This window comes from Lepidochelys kempii, chromosome 7, assembly GCF_965140265.1.
Source record: "Lepidochelys kempii isolate rLepKem1 chromosome 7, rLepKem1.hap2, whole genome shotgun sequence".
Classification (NCBI taxonomy): Eukaryota; Metazoa; Chordata; order Testudines; family Cheloniidae; genus Lepidochelys; species Lepidochelys kempii.
This window is the reverse complement of record NC_133262.1, coordinates 61,685,302-61,707,594: the sequence shown is the minus strand read 5'-3', so window position 1 is coordinate 61,707,594 and position 22,293 is coordinate 61,685,302. Positions and strand designations below refer to the sequence as shown.

General features: G+C 43.5%; 1 protein-coding gene across 3 annotated transcripts in view; it reads left to right on the top strand.

Moving 5' to 3' along the window:
- The window catches only part of LOC140914687 (uncharacterized), a 147,963-nt gene that overhangs the window by 47,863 nt on the left and 77,807 nt on the right, over nucleotides 1-22,293 (top strand). Inside the window, exon 1 of one of the 3 annotated variants that reach the window (XM_073353145.1) lies at nucleotides 11,937-13,280. The exons of the other annotated variants lie outside the window; for them this stretch is intronic. The gene's annotated coding sequence lies outside the window, so the exon portion shown is untranslated. Of the gene's footprint in view, nucleotides 1-11,936; nucleotides 13,281-22,293 lie in introns of those variants that run through there. 3 annotated transcript variants of the gene reach the window in all.

The window sequence follows — 22,293 nt, the reverse complement described above, 5'->3', positions numbered from 1 at the left end:
TCCCCCACTGCAACTTGAGACCATTACTCCTCGTTCTGTCATCTGCTACCATTGAGAACAGTCTAGAGCCATCCTCTTTGGAACCCCCTTTCAGGTAGTTGAAAGCAGCTATCAAATCCCCCCTCATTCTTCTCTTCTGCAGGCTAAACAATCCCAGCTCCCTCAGCCTCTCCTCATAACTCATGTGTTCCAGTCCCCTAATCATTTTTGTTGCCCTTCGCTGGACTCTCTCCAATTTATCCACATCCTTCTTGAAGTGTGGAGCCCAAAACTGGACACAGTACTCCAGATGAGGCCTCACCAATGTCGAATAGAGGGGAACGATCACATCCCTCGATCTGCTTGCTATGCCCCTACTTATACATCCCAAAATGCCATTGGCCTTCTTGGCAACAAGGGCACGCTGTTGACTCATATCCAGCTTCTCGTCCACTGTCACCCCTAGGTCCTTTTCCGCAGAACTGCTGCCTAGCCATTCGGTCCCTAGTCTGTAGCTGTGCATTGGGTTCTTCCGTCCTAAGTGCAGGACCCTGCACTTATCCTTATTGAACCTCATCAGATTTCTTTTGGCCCAATCCTCCAATTTGTCTAGGTCCTTCTGTATCCTATCCCTCCCCTCCAGCGTATCTACCACTCCTCCCAGTTTAGTATCATCCGCAAATTTGCTGAGAGTGCAATCCACACCATCCTCCAGATCATTTATGAAGATATTGAACAAAACCGGCCCCAGGACCGACCCTTGGGGCACTCCACTTGATACCGGCTGCCAACTAGACATGGAGCCATTGATCACTTCTGTTAGAGGAGACTTCTGTTAGAGGAGAGTCTATTGATAGAGATTCTCTAGGTTTTAGTCAGGAGGAGGGGATGAAAGAGGACAAAGTGTGGGCCAGATCAGACGAGAAACATTCCCATAAAGAATCTGACACATCAGAAAAGGGCAGACAAATAAACAGTGACAAGTTTTTAAAGTGCTTGTACACAAATGCTAGAAGTCTAAATAATAAGATGAGTGAACTAGAGTGCCTCGTGTTAAAGGAGAATATTGATATAATAGGCATCACAAAAACCTGGTGGAGTGAGGACAATCAGTGGGACACAATCTTTCCAGCGTACAAAATATATTGGAAGGACAGAACAGGCCGTGCGGGGGTGGGGGTGGGGGAATGGTACTATATGTGAAAGAAAATGTAGAATCAAATGAAATAAAAATCTTAAATGAATCCACATGTTCCATTGAATCTCTATGGATAGTAATTCCATGCTCTAATAAGACTATAACAGTAGGGATCTATTATCGACCCCCTGACCAGGACAGTGATAGTGACGATGAAATGTTAAGGGAGATTAGAGAGGCTATCAAAATAAAGAACTCAGTAACAGTGGGGGATTTCAATTATCCCCATATTGACTGGGTACATGTCACCTCAGGACGAAATGCAGAGACAAAATTTCTCGATACTTTAAATGACTGCTTCTTGGAGCAGCTGGTACAGGAACCCACAGGGGAGAGGCAACAATCTACTCCTGAGTGGAGCGCAGGATCTGGTCCAAGAGATAACTATAACAGGACCGCTTGGAAATAGTGACCATAATATAATAACATTTAACATTCCTGTGGTGGGCAGAACACCTCAACAGCCCAAACTGTGGCATTTAATTTCAGAAAGGGGAACTGTGCAAAAATGAGGAGGCTAGTTAAACAGAAATTAAAAGGTACAGTGCCTAGAGTGAAATCCCTGCAAGTTGCATGGACACTTTTCTAAGACACCGTAATAGAGGCTCAACTTAAATGTATACCCCAAATTAAAAAACACAGTAAAAGAACTAAAAAAGAGCCACCGTGGCTTAACAACCATTTAAAAGAAGCAGTGAGAGATAAAAAGGCATCTTTTAAAAAGTGGAAGTCAAATCCTAGTGAGGTAAATAGAAAGGTGCATAAACTCTGCCAAATTAAATGTAAAAATGTAATAAGAAAAAGCCAAAAAGGAGTTTGAAGAATAGCTAGCCAAAAACTCAAAAGATGATAACAAAATGTTTTTTAAGTCCATCAGAAGCAGGAAGCCTGCTAAACAACCAGTGGGGCCCCTCGACGTTCGAGATACAAAAGGAGCATTTAAAGACAATAGAGTCATCACGGAGAAACTAAATGAATTCTTTGCTTCAGTCTTCACGGCTGAGAATGTTAGGGAGATTCCCAAACCTGAGCCATCTTTTGTAGGTGACAAATCTGAGGAATTGTCACAGATTGAAGTGTCACTAGAGGAGGTTTTGGAATTAATTGAGAAACTTAACAATAACAAATCACCGGGACCAGATGGCATTCACCCAAGAGTTCTAAAAGAACTCAAATGTGAAATTGTGGAACTATTATCTATGGTTTGTAACCTGTCCTTTAAATCAGCTACTGTACCCAATGACTGGAAGATAGCTAATGTAATGCCAATATTTAAGAAGCGCTCTAGAGGTGATCCTGGCAATTACACACCGGTAAGTCTAACATCAGTACCGGGCAAATTAGTTGAGACAATAGTAAAGAATAAAATTGTCAGACACATAGAAGAACATAAATTGTTGCGCAAAAGTCAACATGGTTTCTGTGAAGGGAGATCGTGTCTTACTAATCTATTAGAGTTCTTTGAGGGGGTCAACAAACATGTGGGCAAGGGGGATCCAGTGGACATAGTGTACTTAGATTTCCAGAAAGCCTTTGACAAGGTCCCTCACCAAAGGCTCTTATGTAAATTAATTTGTCATGGGATGAGAGGGAAGATCCTTTCATGGACTGAGAATTGGTTAAAAGACAGGGTAGGAACAAAGGGTAGAAATAAATGGGAAATTTTCAGAATGGAGAGGGGTAACTAGTGGTGTTTCCCAAGGGTCAGTCCTAGGACCAATCCTATTCAACTTATTCATAAATGATCCGGAGAAAGGGGTAAACAGTGAAGTGGCAAAAGTTTGCAGATGTTACTAAACTGTTCAAGATAGTTAAGACCAAAGCAGACTGTGAAGAACTTCAACAAGATCTCACAAAACTAAGTGATTGGGCAACAAAATGGCAAATGAAATTTAATGTGGATAAATGTAAAGTAATGCACATTGGAAAAAAAATCCCCAACTATACATACAATATGATGGGGGCTAATTTAGCTACAACTAATCAGGAGAAAGATCTTGTAGTCATCGTGGATAGTTCTCTGAAGATGTCCATGCAGTGTGCAGCAGCAGTCAAAAAAGCAAACGGGATGTTAGGAATCATTAAAAAAGGGATAGAGAATAAGATGGAGAATATCTTATTGCCCTTATATAAATCCATGGTACACCCACATCTTGAATACTGTGTACAGATATGGTCTCCTCATCTCAGAAAAGATATACTGGCATTAGAAAAGGTTCAGAAAAGGGCAACTAAAATGATTAGGGGTTTGGAACGGGTCCCAGATGAGGCGAGATTAAAGAAGCTAGGACTTTTCAGCTTGGAGAAGAGGAGACTAAGGGGGGATATGATAGAGGTCTGTAAAATCATGAGTGGTGTGGAGAAAGTGAATAAGGAAAAGTTATTTACTTGTTCCCATAATATAAGAACTAGGGGTGACCAAATGAAATTAATGGGTAGCAGGTTTAAAACAAATAAAAGGAAGTTCTTCTTCACTCAGCGCACAGTCAACCTGTGGAACTCCTTGTCTGAGGAGGTTGTGAAGTTTAGGACTATAACAGGGTTTAAAAAAGAACTGGATAAATTCATGGAGGTTAAGTCCATTAATGGCTATTAGCCAGGATGGGTAAGGAATGGTGTCCCTAGCCTCTGTTTGTCAGAGGGTGGAGATGGATGGCAGGAGAGAGATCACTTGATCATTACCTGGTAGGTTCACTCCCCCTGGGGCACCAGGCATTGGCCACTGTCGGTAGACAGGATACTGGGCTAGATGGACCTTTGATCTGACCCAGTATGGCTGTTCTTATGTTCTTGTTTGCTAAAATAAATAGTCATGACAGATGGTTATAGTAGAAGACACAACACACATGCATGTGGTAGGGGCTTATTTAGCTGATATTGTGGTATCATTTGTGGCCCTCATTCGAAAAGCTCTTATAGAGCAGGCAGCAACCATTTGGCACAGGCACATGTCCGTACCTGTTGGAGCTGAGTGAATAATTTTCACTAAAAAGAGCAGTAGAATTCAAATTGCCCTTATTTTCTGTCCATAAATGGTGATCAGACAGGTACTTCAGCTTACTTATTCAAAATCTATTCCTGAATTTCTTCATTAAATACATTTTGCTCTATACAGGTAGTTCATTGTGAGTATTCAAAGCTTGTGGAGGGGTGAGCTTCAGAGCTCATGTCTGTTTCTGAATTGATTGCTTCCTAGCTAATCAACATAGTATGTCTTGTGAATGGTGAAATCCAACATATGGCTGGAAATAAGTTTCTTCAGCCACGTGTGATTGTCTTTCCCGCATGGAGTAGTTGCAGTATTGCATGTTGACAGACTTTGTCCTGAAACACTTCCTGGTATGCCTGGTGTGCTACCATCCGCCAGGCAAGTTCCGATGTTAGTTAGTAGCTGGTGGGTCCCAAACAGATCCTTACCCACTGTCTCCAACTACTCCATGCCTTTCAGAATCCCTAGTAAGGTAGCTTCCACATCTTACTAGTCCCAGCTTCTGTGGAGCCATATCCTCCTGGTGACTCTCTCCTGAGCAGGAGGTAAAGAGCAGCAGCAGAAACAACCTTAGCAGATTGATCACATAAGATACGAGTCCTTGTCATACATGGCTGACTTTGCTCAGAGCCCTGTTAAATTTGTCATGCTGAGTGAGACAAGATGGGTGAGGTAATATCTCATAGTGGAACAACTTCTGTTGGTAAGAGAGAAGCTTTCTCTCGCCAACAGAAGCTGGTTCAATAAAAGTTATTACCTCACCCACCTTGTCTCTCTAGTATTCTGGGACTGACATGGCTACAACTACACTGCATACAACAATCGGAATTTGACTCTCTCACAGGTTGGCTTTCAGAGCTGCCCCCCCCAGGGCACTTACTAAGTTTCTGTACCTTTGTCTGGTCTCCCTTGTTCCAGACTCCCCTTTTAAAAGCCATATGATCTGTGCACTGTGAAAGACACATGCTTGTTAGGTTTCAGAGTAACAGCCGTGTTAGTCTGTATTCGCAAAAAGAAAAGGAGGACTTGTGGCACCTTAGAGACTAACCAATTTATTAGAGCATAAGCTTTCGTGAGCTACAGCTCACTTCTTCAGATGCATATCGTGGAAACTGCAGCAGGCTTTATATATACACAGAGAATATGAAACAATACCTATTCCCACCCCACTGTCCTGCTGGTAATAGCTTATCTAAAGTGATTTCCAGCACAAATCCAGGTTTTCTCACCCTCCACCCCCCCACACAAATTCACTCTCCTGCTGGTGATAGCCCATCCAAAGTGATAACTCTTTACACAATGTGCATGACAATTAAGCTGGGCTATTTCCTGCATAAATCCAGGTTCTCACATCCCCCCCACCCCCATACACACACAAACTCACTCTCCTGCTGGTAATAGCTCATCCAAACTGACCACTCTTCAAGTTAAAATCCAAGTTAAACCAGAACATCTGGGGGGGGGGGGTAGGAAAAAACAAGAGGAAACAGGCTACCTTGCATAATGACTTAGCCACTCCAAGTCTCTATTTAAGCCTAAATTAATAGTATCCAATTTGCAAATGAATTCCAATTCAGCAGTTTCTCGCTGGAGTCTGGATTTGAAGTTTTTTTGTTTTAAGATAGCGACCTTCATGTCTGTGATCGCGTGACCAGAGAGATTGAAGTGTTCTCCGACTGGTTTATGAATGTTATAATTCTTGACATCTGATTTGTGTCCATTTATTCTTTTACGTAGAGACTGTCCAGTTTGACCAATGTACATGGCAGAGGGGCATTGCTGGCACATGATGGCATATATCACATTGGTGGATGTGCAGGTGAACGAGCCTCTGATAGTGTGGCTGATGTTATTAGGCCCTGTGATGGTGTCCCCTGAATAGATATGTGGGCACAGTTGGCAACGGGCTTTGTTGCAAGGATAAGTTCCTGGGTTAGTGGTTCTGTTGTGTGGTATGTGGTTGTTGGTGAGTATTTGCTTCAGGTTGCGGGGCTGTCTGTAGGCAAGGACTGGCCTATCTCCCAAGATTTGTGAGAGTGTTGGGTCATCCTTTAGGATAGGTTGTAGATCCTTAATAATGCGTTGGAGGGGTTTTAGTTGGGGGCTGAAGGTGACGGCTAGTGGCGTTCTGTTATTTTCTTTGTTAGGCCTGTCCTGTAGTAGGTAACTTCTGGGAACTCTTCTGGCTCTATCAATCTGTTTCTTTACTTCTGCAGGTGGGTATTGTAGTTGTAAGAAAGCTTGACAGAGATCTTGTAGGTGTTTGTCTCTGTCTGAGGGGTTGGAGCAAATGCGGTTGTATCGCAGAGCTTGGCTGTAGACGATGGATCGTGTGGTGTGGTCAGGGTGAAAGCTGGAGGCATGCAGGTAGGAATAGCGGTCAGTAGGTTTCCGGTATAGGGTGGTGTTTATGTGACCATTGTTTATTAGCACTGTAGTGTCCAGGAAGTGGATCTCTTGTGTGGACTGGACCAGGCTGAGGTTGGTGGTGGGATGGAAATTGTTGAAATCATGGTGGAATTCCTCAAGGGCTTCTTTTCCATGGGTCCAGATGATGAAGATGTCATCAATATAGCGCAAGTAGAGTAGGGGCTTTAGGGGACGAGAGCTGAGGAAGCGTTGTTCTAAATCAGCCATAAAAATGTTGGCATACTGTGGGGCCATGCGGGTACCCATAGCAGTGCCGCTGATCTGAAGGTATACATTGTCCCCAAATGTGAAGTAGTTATGGGTAAGGACAAAGTCACAAAGTTCAGCCACCAGGTTAGCCGTGACATTATCGGGGATAGTGTTCTTGACGGCTTGTAGTCCATCTTTGTGTGGAATGTTGGTGTAGAGGGCTTCTACATCCATAGTGGCCAGGATGGTGTTATCAGGAAGATCACCGATGGATTGTAGTTTCCTCAGGAAGTCAGTGGTGTCTCGAAGGTAGCTGGGAGTGCTGGTAGCGTAGGGCCTGAGGAGGGAGTCTACATAGCCAGACAATCCTGCTGTCAGGGTGCCAATGCCTGAGATGATGGGGCGCCCAGGATTTCCAGGTTTATGGATCTTGGGTAGTAGATAGAATATCCCAGGTCGGGGTTCCAGGGGTGTGTCTGTGCGGATTTGATCTTGTGCTTTTTCAGGAAGTTTCTTGAGCAAATGCTGTAGTTGCTTTTGGTAACTCTCAGTGGGATCAGAGGGTAATGGCTTGTAGAAACTCGTGTTGGAGAGCTGCCGAGCAGCCTCTTGTTCATATTCCGACCTATTCATGACGACAACAGCACCTCCTTTGTCAGCCTTTTTGATTATGATGTCAGAGTTGTTTCTGAGGCTGTGGATGGCATTGCGTTCCGCATGGCTGAGGTTATGGGGCAAGTGATGCTGCTTTTCCACAATTTCAGCCCGTGCACGTCGGCGGAACTTCAAATCCAGACTCCAGCGAGAAACTGCTGAATTGGAATTCATTTGCAAATTGGATACTATTAATTTAGGCTTAAATAGAGACTTGGAGTGGCTAAGTCATTATGCAAGGTAGCCTGTTTCCTCTTGTTTTTTCCTAACCCCCCCCCCCCCCCCCAGATGTTCTGGTTTAACTTGGATTTTAACTTGAAGAGTGGTCAGTTTGGATGAGCTATTACCAGCAGGAGAGTGAGTTTGTGTGTGTATGGGGGTGGGGGGGATGTGAGAACCTGGATTTATGCAGGAAATAGCCCAGCTTAATTGTCATGCACATTGTGTAAAGAGTTATCACTTTGGATGGGCTATCACCAGCAGGAGAGTGAATTTGTGTGGGGGGGTGGAGGGTGAGAAAACCTGGATTTGTGCTGGAAATCACTTTAGATAAGCTATTACCAGCAGGACAGTGGGGTGGGAATAGGTATTGTTTCATATTCTCTGTGTATATATAAAGCCTGCTGCAGTTTCCACGATATGCATCTGAAGAAGTGAGCTGTAGCTCACGAAAGCTTATGCTCTAATAAATTGGTTAGTCTCTAAGGTGCCACAAGTCCTCCTTTTCTACATGCTTGTTAATAGATTAAGTGGCTTATAGGAACTGTTGAGCATCCATGTTCATTAAGGTGGGGAATTGCTGGTTTCATACTTGTACTGGGAGAGGCCATTTCTCCACTCTCAGTTCAGAGCCTGAATCATCCACTTTGAACTTGTCTCTTTGCTACAGCTTCTTCCTGTGTGACTGCCCTATATGGAGGTGCGGGGTGGCTTCAGGCTGACAGTTCTCTGCTGAAATGGAAGAATCCAAGTTCTTAGGTTATGAACAGGACATTCCTGTGAAGGAGTTATTAGCTTAGAGGGCTGTCAACTCTAATGTTTTCTTTGCGGGGTTCACCTGTCCTAGTTTGCTAGGGGTTTCCACCTTCAAAACCAGCAGATCCAAAGTGATTAGCAGGGGCCTCATGCCAGTTGGATCCCTGACAGCACAGCTCCTACCAGAGGAGCACTGCCAGGGAATCTCTCAAAATCCACTGCCCCACAACTCCTTAGAAGGCAACATGGTAAATTAATGCAGAAAGGATCAGTCTTAATTTACTCATTCACCCTGGAGTTGCATGGAAAATGCTGCAGAAAGTAGCTCTGTTGAATGACCGGTTAAACCAGAAGTGTATTTGTCCCTATGTCCTTGGGGGATTTAATTCTGTCTGGTCGCTGTGGACTCAGGTTCTTAACATGTGTCTAGCTTCATTCAGGCTTGTATTTGCTTTGCTTTGCTTTGCTGTCTGAGTCTTCTTGTGGCTTCTATTGCAATATGGGAGTGTGTTTTAGAAGGAAGAGTGATCAAGTGATGTAGCAGAGGCTGAGGAACTAGACCTCTTAGTTCTTTTACCATCTTGCTCAGTCATTCTGTGAGACTTTCGGTAAGTCTGTTTGACCTCTTGCACTTCATTTTACTATACTGTATATATAACACAATTACTTCCAGGGCTTCTAATGTTCTGATTAGACACTATGTAAATGCAAATCCTTATGGGAAAAGCTGCCCTCTTTAAGGAACACCCACTCCTAATGCGCACACACTTTAGAGGAAAGCTTTACACTATACCGTAAAGGCAACCATCCTGTAGATCTGATATAACAGAGGTGCAGCTGCTCATACCTTGTTAATTCAGGACATCATTGTTTCTGTTACAAAGCCTATTTCCTGGAGTAAATTACTTAGCTGTAAAAAGCAGTCTCGACTGCAGCTAGAGCTGGTTACATACTTCAAAAACTCTCCTTCAAACAGTTTGAATTTTTTAAAAAATGAGCTTCCATGATTGCCTTTGCATTTGTTTTCTACTAATAGTTCATCAAACTAATTCACTCTGGAATGTCTTGTCAATTTTAAGCAAATATTGCAGAAGAATGATGAAAAGCAAATTTGGAATCGGTAAGCACAACTGCCTCCGAAAATAGATTCTAATAGTGTCACTCTTCCAATCGGAGGAGAGAAGCCATTCCAGGAGTCTACATATTCAAAATTCAAGTAATTTTGAGTATCCAGTATTTTACAATGAACTGCTCAGGAAACAGCTACAAGCTAAGCTTTATTTGTGCAGATTATTCATTGTCTAATTTTGAATGACCAGATCTTGGTTTTTCTGTCTCTTCACAGAGAAAATGTGATTGGAAATGTGAAATTCATCCAGTAAATTCTCTGAAATTATTCATATCTTAGATTCTTATCAAATATGGTGAATACAAGAATTTGGTGCAGGAGGAGGGAGTCTTCTATCCATACAGAGTGAAGCAGGGGCAGTAACAGTGGAAACTTCTCCACAAAACTTACTTAATGTCTCTGAACTAATGACCTGGAGAGATTGTCTGCATGACTGAGAGATTACTCCAGCTTCCATGTCATTCATGAAAGATGCCTTTCACATGTAGAGTACATCACTGTGCTCTCTCATGGTCTGTTATGTCATCTTGGGCTTCAGTAACAGATGTTAACATGTCATTAATGTCCAGTTGGATAAGATTCATTACTTACCTAGTATTTTATCCTTCACTTAATTTTTCTAATGGATTTAGTTGCAGAGTATCTTCAAGAATAAAGAAAAGGAGTACTTGTGGCACCTTAGAGACTAACCAATTTATTTGAGCATGAGCTTTCGTGAGCTACAGCTCACTTCATCGGATGCATACCGTGGAAACTGCAGCAGACTTTATATACACACAGAGAATATGAAACAATACCTCCTCCCACCCCACTGTCCTGCTGGTAATAGCTTATCTAAAGTGATCATCAAGTTGGGTCATTTCCAGCACAAATCCAGGTTTACCCCCCCACACACAAATTCACTCTCCTGCTGGTGATAGCCCATCCAAAGTGACAACTCTCTACACAATGTGCATGATAATCAAGTTGGGCCATTTCCTGCACAAATCCAGGTTCTCTCACCCCCTCACCCCCCTCCCAAAAACCACACACACAAACTCACTATCCTGCTGGTAATAGCTCATCCAAAGCTATTGTAGGGAGAGTGGTCACTATTAGATGAGCTATTACCAGCAGGATAGTGAGTTTGTGTGTGTGATTTTTGGGAGGGGGGTGAGGGGGTGAGAGAACCTGGATTTGTGCTGGAAATGGCCCAACTTGATGATCACTTTAGATAAGCTATTACCAGCAGGACAGTGGGGTGGGAGGAGGTATTGTTTCATATTCTCTGTGTGTATATAAAGTCTGCTGCAGTTTCCACAGTATGCATCCTATGAACTGAGCTGTAGCTCACGAAAGCTTATGCTCAAATAAATTTGTTAGTCTCTAAGGTGCCACAAGTACTCCTTTTCTTTTTGCGAATACAGACTAACACGGCTGTTACTCTGAAACCTGTCTTCAAGAATAAAATGGATCTTGCCTTTGATTGTTGCTGTAATCTGCTTGTGATGCAGAATTCCACTAGTTGCACTTGGGAGCTGAAGCATCACTTTTTGCATAGGATAATAGTCTGAGAAATTAGTTTGAAAAGGTCCTGTCCCACAATTGCTAGCTTAGGGCTTTTCCCTACAATATATCCTCAATTGTTTTCTCTAAATGGTATGTCATGTGCATGCGGCAGAACTGACTGGTGCCAAAGGAATGAATGATTAGACCCTTATTTTCAAGTGTTACCAATTTGCAATGAAGTGAGCTGCTGCTCAGTAACTTCTGTACATTATGCTGCTGTACTAGTCTAATAATCCTTGTAGTGTAAACTGTTCAAAATATGCAGAATTGCCATTTCTAATGAGAACAGCCTGGAAGAAATGTGGAACTTCACAATCATGCTGATTGATCCCTGGAAATGTCCCTGGATATTTATTTTATCTTTCCAGAATGACACAGAACAAACATAGACTTTGATAGTAACAAGCAGCATTCATTTCTTTAAGCTACATTGAGTTCTGTTCATTAGGTTAAATATGTCTATGGAAATTCATCTGTTCTCAAGTGCTCTTTAGTGTGACTGTGAACTAAGATTTTCTGTTTTCTTAACAGATTTCCCTCCCCTGGACAGTAACACAGTTGGACTCTAGAACATCAAGGGTACTAAAAGTATGATCTCTGTCTTGGCCAGTGCTGGTGATTGAATCTACATAACTGAAAGCTTGAGTTTCTGCCACTTGAGCTCAAGAGCCAGGTTTTGTGTCTACATGGGTTGTAACAGATTCACATCCTCTGGATCATCTAGACTAGAGAGAGAGAGAGAGTCATAACATTCATTGACCAGTGGATTACACAAATCTGCCCATAAACTGAGCACCCAAGGCAAATCAGGTCTCTATTCCACAGCAGCTAATGTTTCAGTTTTTGAAAGGCTCACGTGCAATTGTCCGTATGGCTATGCTGCACTGCAGCCATGCAAAAGTCACCTGGTTTAGTGTTACACCTATGTTGCTTTTAGGGTGGGAATAGGAGTAGAGACTAACCTGTAGTAAACAAATTATTGATGAATTGTGCCTTCTCCCTATAAGCAGAAACCCTGAATAGGCTGAGATTTTTCCTGTGCAAAACTGTTTGATGGCTCCTGCAAATTTAGTTTACTCTCATTTGCTGTTCAAAACTTGAGCTTCTTAGTCTGAGATCACAACTCGCATGCTATCATTTCTGTTCCTCTATGGATGATCTGACTTGTCAGGTGGGGAACAAATTTTAAAATTTACTTTCTCAGAGTATTCAAGTGTGTGTATTTATTTGCAAATATTCAAACTACTAGAACTCAGCCATCCCAATATTGGTAGAAAGGTCCAAGGCAGAAATAATTTTTTAAAAAAACTTGAACACATATTGGTGGTGGTGTTGTGTAGTGCTCACTCACCTGTACTGGAGTACATGCAAGGCTTGCTGGTTTTGACTTCGGGAACTGTTTTTGGAGGCAGAAAGTCCAAGCAAACACAGATTCAATGGACTGGACCAATAAAAACCCAAACTGAAAGTTTTGCTGTAGCTCCTTTGAAGTGAGGTGGCAGAGTTGAGCACATGTTGGTACATACCTGAAGGGAGAGTGGAAGAATATGCCATGGTATAGGGTGCCATTAGCTCCTTTCTACCATGTGTTTGGGCTGCCAATTTTACACACAAGCAACAGTGTTGTGAGTGCTTGATGCAAGTCTTCCCAAACAAGCTGCTGTAAAACTTCACAGCATTTGACAAAATATAGCTTGTTCCTTTCTAGTTTCCCTCGTATGGGAATAAGCAGACCTAAACCAGTACAACTGTGTCCACACTAGAGAGGTTAACTGTGTTAACTATATGGCTATAGTTAGAGTGGTAGAACTTTTAAGGGTAGACAAGCCCTTTGACTCCCTTTGCTTTCCCCTTATGAAGCTGGTATTGCACATTGCGAAGGGAGCAGAGGCAGGTTCTGCCCCTTGAATGGGCTGCATTTTAAGGGATGCACAAGGGGAACAATTTATTCCTTTTAAAAGTTTTTAGATGTATTCACAGAATTTGGCAGGTAGCTCCCTGAGGGCCAGGGTGAGGGAACTCCTAGGACTCTCCTCCCATGCTGCTTCCCCTGAATTATGCTGCTGACACCCTTGCAGTAATCCTCTTGGCTTCGAGCTATGTTCTAGCACCTCCAAGTGGTTCATGGCAAACAATGCCACTGGCCTGTGTGGAGCTGGGTACCACCCCCCAAGAGCTATATAGAACAAGTAAGTGTGTGTGTTTCTTAAGACACAGAGCTTGAGATGAATGTTGTGACTTGTGAAATACCAAGAGTTTTGTGGTAGTTTTCATAACCATATATACAGTCTACATATTTATTATATTGTGGTAGCACCAAGTCCCATTTATTGCCACCTTCTCTCCCCCCCCCAAACATGCACAGTGGTCGCTGCCCCAAAGAGCTTACAGTCTAACTATAAGGCAAGGTGAACCCAGTAAATAGATGTGAGGAGCAAAAGGTAACAGTGAGACAGTTCTAAATAATAATATACCTTCCATTTCTGTCCATAGCTATTGGTCAGTATTAGATGTCAATGACTTTTTTACACTATTAGATGTAACTTGCTCACTTGTTAGAAAAGGGGTTGAAAAGGACAAGAACCATTGCAGGAAAACCAGCCATTTGTATTTTGGCAATAAATGCAGTTTATTAGGGCTGTTAAGGGATTAAAAAAATTAATCACGATTAATCGCACTGTTAAACAATAATAAAATACAGTTCAAATATTTTTGATGTTTTCTACATTTTCAAATATATTGATTTCATTATTAACACAGAATACAAAGTGTACAGTGCTCACTTTATATTTATTTTTATTACAAATATTTTCACTGTAAAAAACAAAAGAAATATTTTTCAGTTCACCTAATACAAGTACTGTAGTGCAATCTCTTTATCATGAAAGTTGAATCTACAAATGTAAAATAATATACAAAAAAAACTGCATTCAAAAATAAAACAATATAAAACTTTAGAGCCTACAAGTCCACTCAGTCCTACTTCTTGTTCAGCCAGTCTCTCAGACAAACAGGTTTGTTTACATTTGCAGGAGATAATGCCTGCTTCTTGTTCACAGTGTCACCTGAAAGTGAGAACAGGTGTTTACATGTCACTGTTGTAGCCAGTGTCGCAAGATATTTGCTTGCCTTATGCGCTAAAGATTCCTATGTCCTTCATGCTTCAACCACCATTCCAGAGAACGTGCATCCATGCTGATGACGGGTTCTGCTCGATAACGATCCAAATCAGTGTGGACTGATGCATGTTCATTTTCATCATCTGAGTCAGATGCCACTTGCAGAAGGTTAATTTTCTTTTTTGGTGGTTCTGGTTCTGTAGTTTCTGCATTGGAGTGTTGCTCTTTTAAGACTTCTGAAAGCATGCTCCAAACCTCATCCCTCTCAGATTTTGGAAGGCACTTCAGATTCTTAAACCTTGGGTCGAGTACTGTAGCTATCTTTAGAAATGTCAGATTGGTACCTTCTTTGCGTTTTTTCAAATCTGCAGTGAAAGTGTTCTTAAAATGAACAACATGTGCTGAGTTATCATCCAAGACTACTATTACATGAAATATATGGCAGAATGTGGGTAAAACAGAGCTGGAGACATACAATTCTCCCCCCCACCCAGGAGTTCAGTCACAAATTTAGTGAATGTATTATTTTTTTAACGAGCGTCATCAGCATGGAAGCATGTCCTCTGGAATGGGGGCCGAAGCATGAAGGGGCATACTTTCAGATGACATTGTAAATAAGAAATGGGCAGCATTATCTCCCATAAATGTAAACACATTTGTTTGTCTTAGTGATTGGCTGGACGAGAAGTAGGACTGAGTGGACTTGTAGGCTCTAAAGTTTTGCATGGTTTTGTTTTTGAGTGCAGTTGTGTAACAAAAAAAAATCTACATTTGTAGGTTACATTTTCATGATAGAGATTGTGCTACAGTACTTGTATGAGGTGAATTGAAAAATACTGTTTTATTATTTTTACTGTGCAAATATTTGTAATAAAAATAATAATATAAAGTGAGCAGTGTACACTTTGTATTCTGTGATGTAATTGAAATCGATATATTTTTAAAATGTAGAAAAACATGCAGAAATATTTAATAAAGTTCAATGGATATTCTATTGCTTAACCGTGCAATTAAAACTGTGATTAATTGCGATTAATTTTCAGAATTACTTTTTTTGAGTTAATAGCGTGGGTTAACTGTGAGTAAATCAATAGCCCTACAGTTTATAAAACCACCTGTCAGCTGTTCATTCCCCAGCCTGCCTGCTTTTCTGTGAGTGTGTCAGTATGAAGACATGGTTGCTTTCTGGTTTAGTGATATTCTGAGTTGATGGGAAATTTTGTCGTGACAGGTTTTTTTCTGGTAATTCTTCTACAATTGGGTGTAAATCTAGGCAAAACCAGAAAGGTATAGGATCATAACAAGCGTAGAGGATTCGGTTGCTCTCCTCTGTCAGAAGCTGAGCTTGTGAGTGCCGTAAATGATAAGGGAGGGACTCGGTGTTTAGTGAGTGTCTATTGTTGCCCTTTTTTTTCTGAATGCTGAAATTAAAGGAGAGCAAAGGGTGAAATATAAATATAAACACTTGACTGTGATTTATGTCTGCAGGCACAATGAGTTCACTCTTAGCGCTGACTGTGGGGAAGGAACCCATCTCATTGTCTGAGGCTGGTGCTCCACCTAGGGGCAACTCCTTAAATCTGATAGTGTAGTTGGGAGGCAGGGGGAAATATGGTTGCTCCCAAAGCTCTAGGACAGGTCATGGTTTCTTAGAGTTACAGACTTACAGTAGAACCTCAGAATTACTCAGACCTCGGGAATGGATAACTCTGAAATGTCCGTAACGCTGAACAAAACGTTCTGGTTCATTTGAAAGTTTACAACTGAACATTGACTTAATACAGCTTTGAAACTTTACTATGCAGAAGAAAGATGCTGCTTTTCCCTTTTTTAGTAGTTTACATTTAATACAGTACTGTACTATATTTGCTTTTTCCGGGGGTCTCTGCTGCTGCCTGATTGTGTACTTCTGGTTCCAAATGAGGTGTGTGGTTGACCAATCAGCTTGTAACGCTGGTGTTTGTAACTCTGAGGTTGTAGTGTACTTAAACTAGAAACAGATTTAAATAAAAAAGTTGGGATTCCCTCAAAGTCTGGTTACATTTGGGTCAGTTTTGGTTTTGGCCAATCTCTGATCCATAAATTATGGTAAGTAGGTGCCTCCCCTTCAACAAAGAATCTGACAGAATTTAAGGAAGGACTAGTCCTATCTGCTGGGGACTTGATTGAATCATCTACCCAAGTGGAATAAATCCAGAAATGAGATGATTGATTCATCTACCCAAGTGGAATAAATCCAGAAATGAGATTATTTTGCAGTCTAGCTACCTTTGCTCATCAGAGGTGTGGGGAGGAAACTTCCATCATGTTGGCTTTACCCCCTCCCCCTTTTTTAAAAAAAAAAGTATCCCCTTGTGTTCACAAATCTCCAAATTGAGCTAATTCCCCAGATCTTTCATTTTATGTTCAAGAGAGGCATTATATTCAACAAGAAAATGGGGTTGTGTTTGCAGAGACGCTTATTAACCGCATCACTTGCTTTGCTTAGTGGTCTTCTCCCAGGCATGTACTCTTTGTCAACCCACCCAAAGGGACTCATGTAGAATCTGTTTTCTGCTCCATATACATCAAAGCCATAGAGAGTCTAATCGAATTAGAACAGAATGTGCTATGTGCGCTTAAATTGGAGATGTTGATGACCCCATTTCATTTCTGTTGTTGGACTACTTGGGGAGTGCACGCTCCCTAGCTTCTGTAGGCTGAGCTTAGTACACACACCAGGGGCTCCTTGCATTCATCCGTTCTACTGCACCAGCTCCATGTGTGCCACCCTCCCATCCTCCTTCATTTCCTGCCAGGGATTCTATGTGCACCCTCATTTCCCTCGTCCTCAATACCCACCATTCCCCTGCCGTTAACGGGGTCCCCCAGTTGCCCCGCTGACAGGAGTTGTGTGTCCCATTGCCCCCCACCACCACCACATGGCGGGGGCTATATGTGGTCCTCCTTCTCTCATCCTCCCTGCATGGCAGGGGCTCTGTGAACCCTCATTATCCCATTTGCCCCGATGATAGGGGTTCTGCCTGCCCCTTCCTCCTCCCCCACAGCAGGGTCCCTTATTCTTCTCCCCTCATGCCAGGGGCTGTGTGCACATGCCCAGTCTCCCTCCTTCCCTTAGGCCACTATTCTAAAATGACATGAAATGTATCTCTTGTTTCTGTTAAGTCACAATTGTAAAATGGTACCTTGGTTACTTCCAGAGTTAGAAGCAAGAGCTATTTATCCAGCTGGAAAGCTAGAAATTTCCCCTGTCTGAAGGAAATATGGGACCTTAAGGTATGTCTACACTTTGAGCTGGGGTATGGTTCCCAGCTCGAGGAGACATATTCACACTAACCCTGAATCAGCAAGCGTGTGAAACATAGAGCGTAGCTGGATGAGCCATGGGAGGGGCTAGCCACCGCAAGTATGTGGGCAGGATCGTAGTCCCATCCCATCTGCTGCCATGTGCTAGCCGGATCAGAGCTAGTGCAGGTGTGTCTTCTCGAACTGGGGAGGGGTCTCACCCTTAGCTCAAAGTATAGCCATACCCTAAGTCTACAATTGATCCAAGTCTGAATATTGTTTGTCGAGTTCTTCTGACCAATAGACTCAGAGCAAATTTTGTGGCAAATCCATTTTAAATAAATGAATGGCAGCTGTTTTAAAGCAGCTCATTGTTTTGGAAAGTTGGAGGTAGTCCTGGTGGAGACAAACTACTGTGCAGAATGCAGCAGAGATGATCAAAGGTGCACACTGAAATGCAGTTTTTCATATGGCTCTGCTGTTTTGTATGGATATTACCATTGCATATGAGCGTGTTTAAAAAACAATAGATACACAGTAGTTTGTCCTGGGTCACCGGAGTTGACCAGCACTCTCGGGGATAAAGGAGTTTGAAGAATAATTTAGGATTGTTAAGGTTCCTTCCCCGCTCTGAACTCTAGGGTACAGATGTGGGGACCTGCATGAAAACCCCCTAAGCTTATTTTTACAAGCTTAGGTTAAAACTTCCCCAAGGTGCAAACTATTTTACCTTTTGCCCTTGGACTTTATTGCTGCCACCACCAAGCATCTAACAAATATATAACAGGGAAATAGCCCGCTTGGAAACGTCTTTCCCCCCAAAATTCTCCCCAAACCTGACATCCCCTTTCCTGAGGAAGGCTTGATAAAAATCCTCACCAATTTGCATAGGTGAACACAGACCAAACCCTTGGATCTTAAGAACAGTGAAAAAGCAATCAGGTTCTTAAAAGAAGAATTTTAATTGAAGAAAAAAACTGAAAGAATCACCTCTGTAACATCAGGATGGTAAATACCTTACAGGGTAATCAGATTCAAAACATAGAGAATCCCTCTAGGCAAAACCTCAAGTTACAAAAAGACACAAAAACAGGAATATACATTCCATTCAGCACAGCTTATTTTATCAGCCATTTAAACAAAACAGAATCTAACACATATCTAGCTAGGTTACTTACTAAGTTCTAAGACTCCATTCCTGTTCTGTTCCCGGCAAAAGCATCACACAGACAGAGAGAGCCTTTGTTTCTCCCCCCCTCCAGCTTTGAAAGTATCTTGTCGTTTTGGTCAGGTGCCAGCGAGGTTATCCTAGCTTCTTAACCCTGTACAGGTGAAAGGGTTTTTCCTCTGGCCATGAGGGATTTTAAAGGTGTTTACCCTTCCCTTTATATTTATGACAAGGATTTTAAAAATGTCATGGCTAGCAGCACTGGTGTCTCTGCATGTTAGGTCTCTTTTTGGAACAGCTGCAAACTCCACAACTAGAGGGACACTTTGATTTATTATGGTTTGGTTGTTTCTCATATTTTAGTTTAAGTAAGGTTAAACTATTGTCAGGCCTTCAACATAGGGAGCCCAGAGCGAGAGATTTGCAGGTTAGCTCTGTGGATTACCAGGAGTTCAGAACAGGCTTTGTGCTATGAAATGTGGGGAGATTATGTAACACAGGTAGAAGGCCAGCAGCATTTCCCAATGCAAAGGGCTCTATGCTGCATATTGGTTGACTGGTTTCTGGTGGTCAGCTTGTGTTGGTACTGAAACACAAATGGAAATAGGAGGAGGAAAATAACAAATGTAACAAACAAAAATTACTTTCCAAAAATTTTAGATCTGGTTAGGATGGACACCTCACTCCATTTTCAATAAATGATGAAATTGTCCCATGGGAATATTTAATTGGAAATGCTTCAAGCTATCTTGCTGGAATTATGTCACTGAAAGGGCATCAGATTCAAAAGTGTGGGTGTCCATGATTGATGAGTCTTGCTGTTTGTTTAATCTCTGGAACGTCTTCCCAGATTAGGCGACTCATGGGAGGGACACAAAAGGGGGCATCAGCTAAAGGGGCATGTGACCTCCCCATGTGACCCCTCCCTGCCCCCAGCCCGGGGCCCCCATGCTCTCACCGTCCCCTCTCCATCTCACATTTGCCTCTGGGGGGGCCTTGGTCCTCCCACTGTGCCAGATACAGATTTCTGAACTGCAGGGCTTGGCGAAAGAAGCAGAATGTGTGGCCCCACACTGGCAGCTCCTCTGGCACGGCTATACTGCTCCCAGCCCTTCCACGCGGCTGCAACTCCTGGGGTCTGTACAGCCCTGCCGGAGAACAGGGCTGGGGGCGGTACTGGAACAGCTGCCCTGGAGGAGCTGCCAGCGCAGGGCACTGGCTCCTGGGAGCAGTGGCCGCACGTTTGGCTCCTTTCGCCACAGGAGTTCCCTGCTAAATGTGCCCCCTCCCCAGGCATCTGCGGAGGAGCATGTGATCCTTTTTGCCCCTCTCATGCATCGCCTTTCATACTTCTAGGTTTGTAGTTTGAATCCTTCTGTGGCAATTTACACTTACACCAGTCATAGTCTCTTTTACATACACATACATCTGATGAAGTGAGCTGTAGCTCACGAAAGCTCATGCTCAAATAAATTGGTTAGTCTCTAAGGTGCCACAAGTACTCCTTTTCTTTTTACATATTTTTCTGGTCGCTTGATGGAGGAATAAGGTCCTAGCAGTCTATTGGACGTTCTTTGTCATCCAGTACTAGTAAATTACACACACAATGCATTCAAACAATTTTGAGCCACAGTTAATGCGAGGTGGAAGCAATTAATTAGAATCCCATTCCATCTAGAACATTGGCTTGTGTGGCTCCGAACCAAATTTTGCTCCTCTCTTCTTTATAGTTACAAATCTTTCGTTAACAGGTTTGTCTGAGAGTTAATTCAGAGACTGAAATCAAGGCCTCTTTCAAAAGTTTTTCCTAAATGCTTTTAAAAGACAATTACATACAAAGTTGCTTAATATCAGTCAGTTTTTAAACTTCCCTGTGATCTGGGATGTTTTTCTTTTTTTTTTTAATTTAGTCATCTGTGTCATTGAGACTGTTTATGTTTTGTTTTTTTCTTAATGTTGCAATTTGTGTAAATAAGTGCAAATTGTACTTGACTTGTAAGGTTTTTGCCTTGATTCATATTTTTTCTGAAGCTTTCTCTTGTAAAGCTGGAGTTCTTGACATGCCATAGAGCAGGGATGGCCAAACTTCCTGACCCTCTGAGCTGCACACGATAATCTTCAGACATTCAAGAGCCTGAGGCACCTACCAGGGCCCAGGGTTTCTGCCCTGTGGCAGGGTGGTGGGGCTAAGGCTTCAGTCCTGTGGGAGGCACCTGCTGGAGCTTGGGACTTCAGCAAGAGCAGAGCCCCAGCAGGTGTCTCCTTTGGGGCTGAAGCCCTAGAACCTCCCCTCTGTGCCCCCCCCCCCCGACCCCGCTTGGCAGAATCCCCTAGCCCCACCATCCCATTGCAGGGCAGAATTCCTGAGCTCCCCTCCCTGCAGTCTGATACGTGGAGAAAGGGAGGCAGGGGGGGCTCCACGAGCTGCACTTTAACTGTAAAATGTGGCTCGTGAGCCGCTGTTTGGCCACTCCTGTCAAAGGATTTAAACAGGATGTGCTAAATTCTGTGCTGCTTCACACTTTGTGCAATCCCAATAGCTCTGATGGCTTTGCAAGGTGTATATGCCAGGGTGAAATTTGGACCCATGCATTCATTAATGAACATTCCATATTTGTGTTACGCATTACAGTCTAGTCTAGGTTGGTGGTCAGGGTCGTTTTTAGGCATATGCAGCATATGCAGCTGCATAGGGCACCCGAAAATTTGGGATACCACTGGGACAGCAGGGAAAAGCAGGTCGGCTCCCACACACCCGTGCACGCTGCCGTCTCCTTAGGCAGGGGCCATATTCACTGGATGCCGGCACCAAAGAGACCTTATTTTTCTGTCAGACTTAGCAGAAGCTGCTGTTGGTACCAGGGCCGGCTCTAGGCACCAGCAAAACAAGCAGGTGCTTGGGGCGGCACATTTCTAGGGGCGGCATTCCGGCGCCGGCCATGCCACCCCTAGAAATGTGCCCCCGCCGCCCCAGCTTGCCTCCGCTCCGCCTCTGCCTGCTCACCTGAGCACGCCGCCGCCGCTCCGCTTCTCCCCCCTTTCTCCCTTCCAGGCTTGCCGCATGCAAAACAGGTGTTTTGCGCAGCAAGCCTGGGAGGCAGGGAGGAGAAGCCGAGCAGCAGCGCGCTTGGGGGAGGCGGCGGCGGAGGAGAGCTGGGGCGGGGAGCGGTTCCTCTACCCCCCAGTTACTTCTTGCGCTCCCCCCTGCTCACCTCCGCTCTGCCTGCTCCCCTGAACATGCTGCCTCCCCCTCACCTAAGAGGGAGTGGGCAGAAGGGGAGTGGCGGTGTGTTCAGGGGAGCAGGCGGAGTGGAGGTGAGCTAGGGCGGGGGGTTGCGGTGGGGGAGCTGTGGGAAACAATGGGTGGGGGGCGAAATGTGGCACGCCCAGGGGAGAAGGCGGGGCCAGGGATTTGGGGAAGGAGTTGGGAAGGGGCGGAGTCGGGGGGGCGGGGCACAGCAAGGAAAAAAAGGGGGGGCAGCCAAAAAATTTTTTGCTTCAGGTGGCAAAAATCCTAGAGCTGGCCCTGGTTGGTACCTTGGTGGTGGTGATAAGAAAGAGAATCTGTTGCTTTCTAACTCCTTGGCATCTATAGCAGCACCAAAGGGTAAAAGTCTGAACATACGGTTC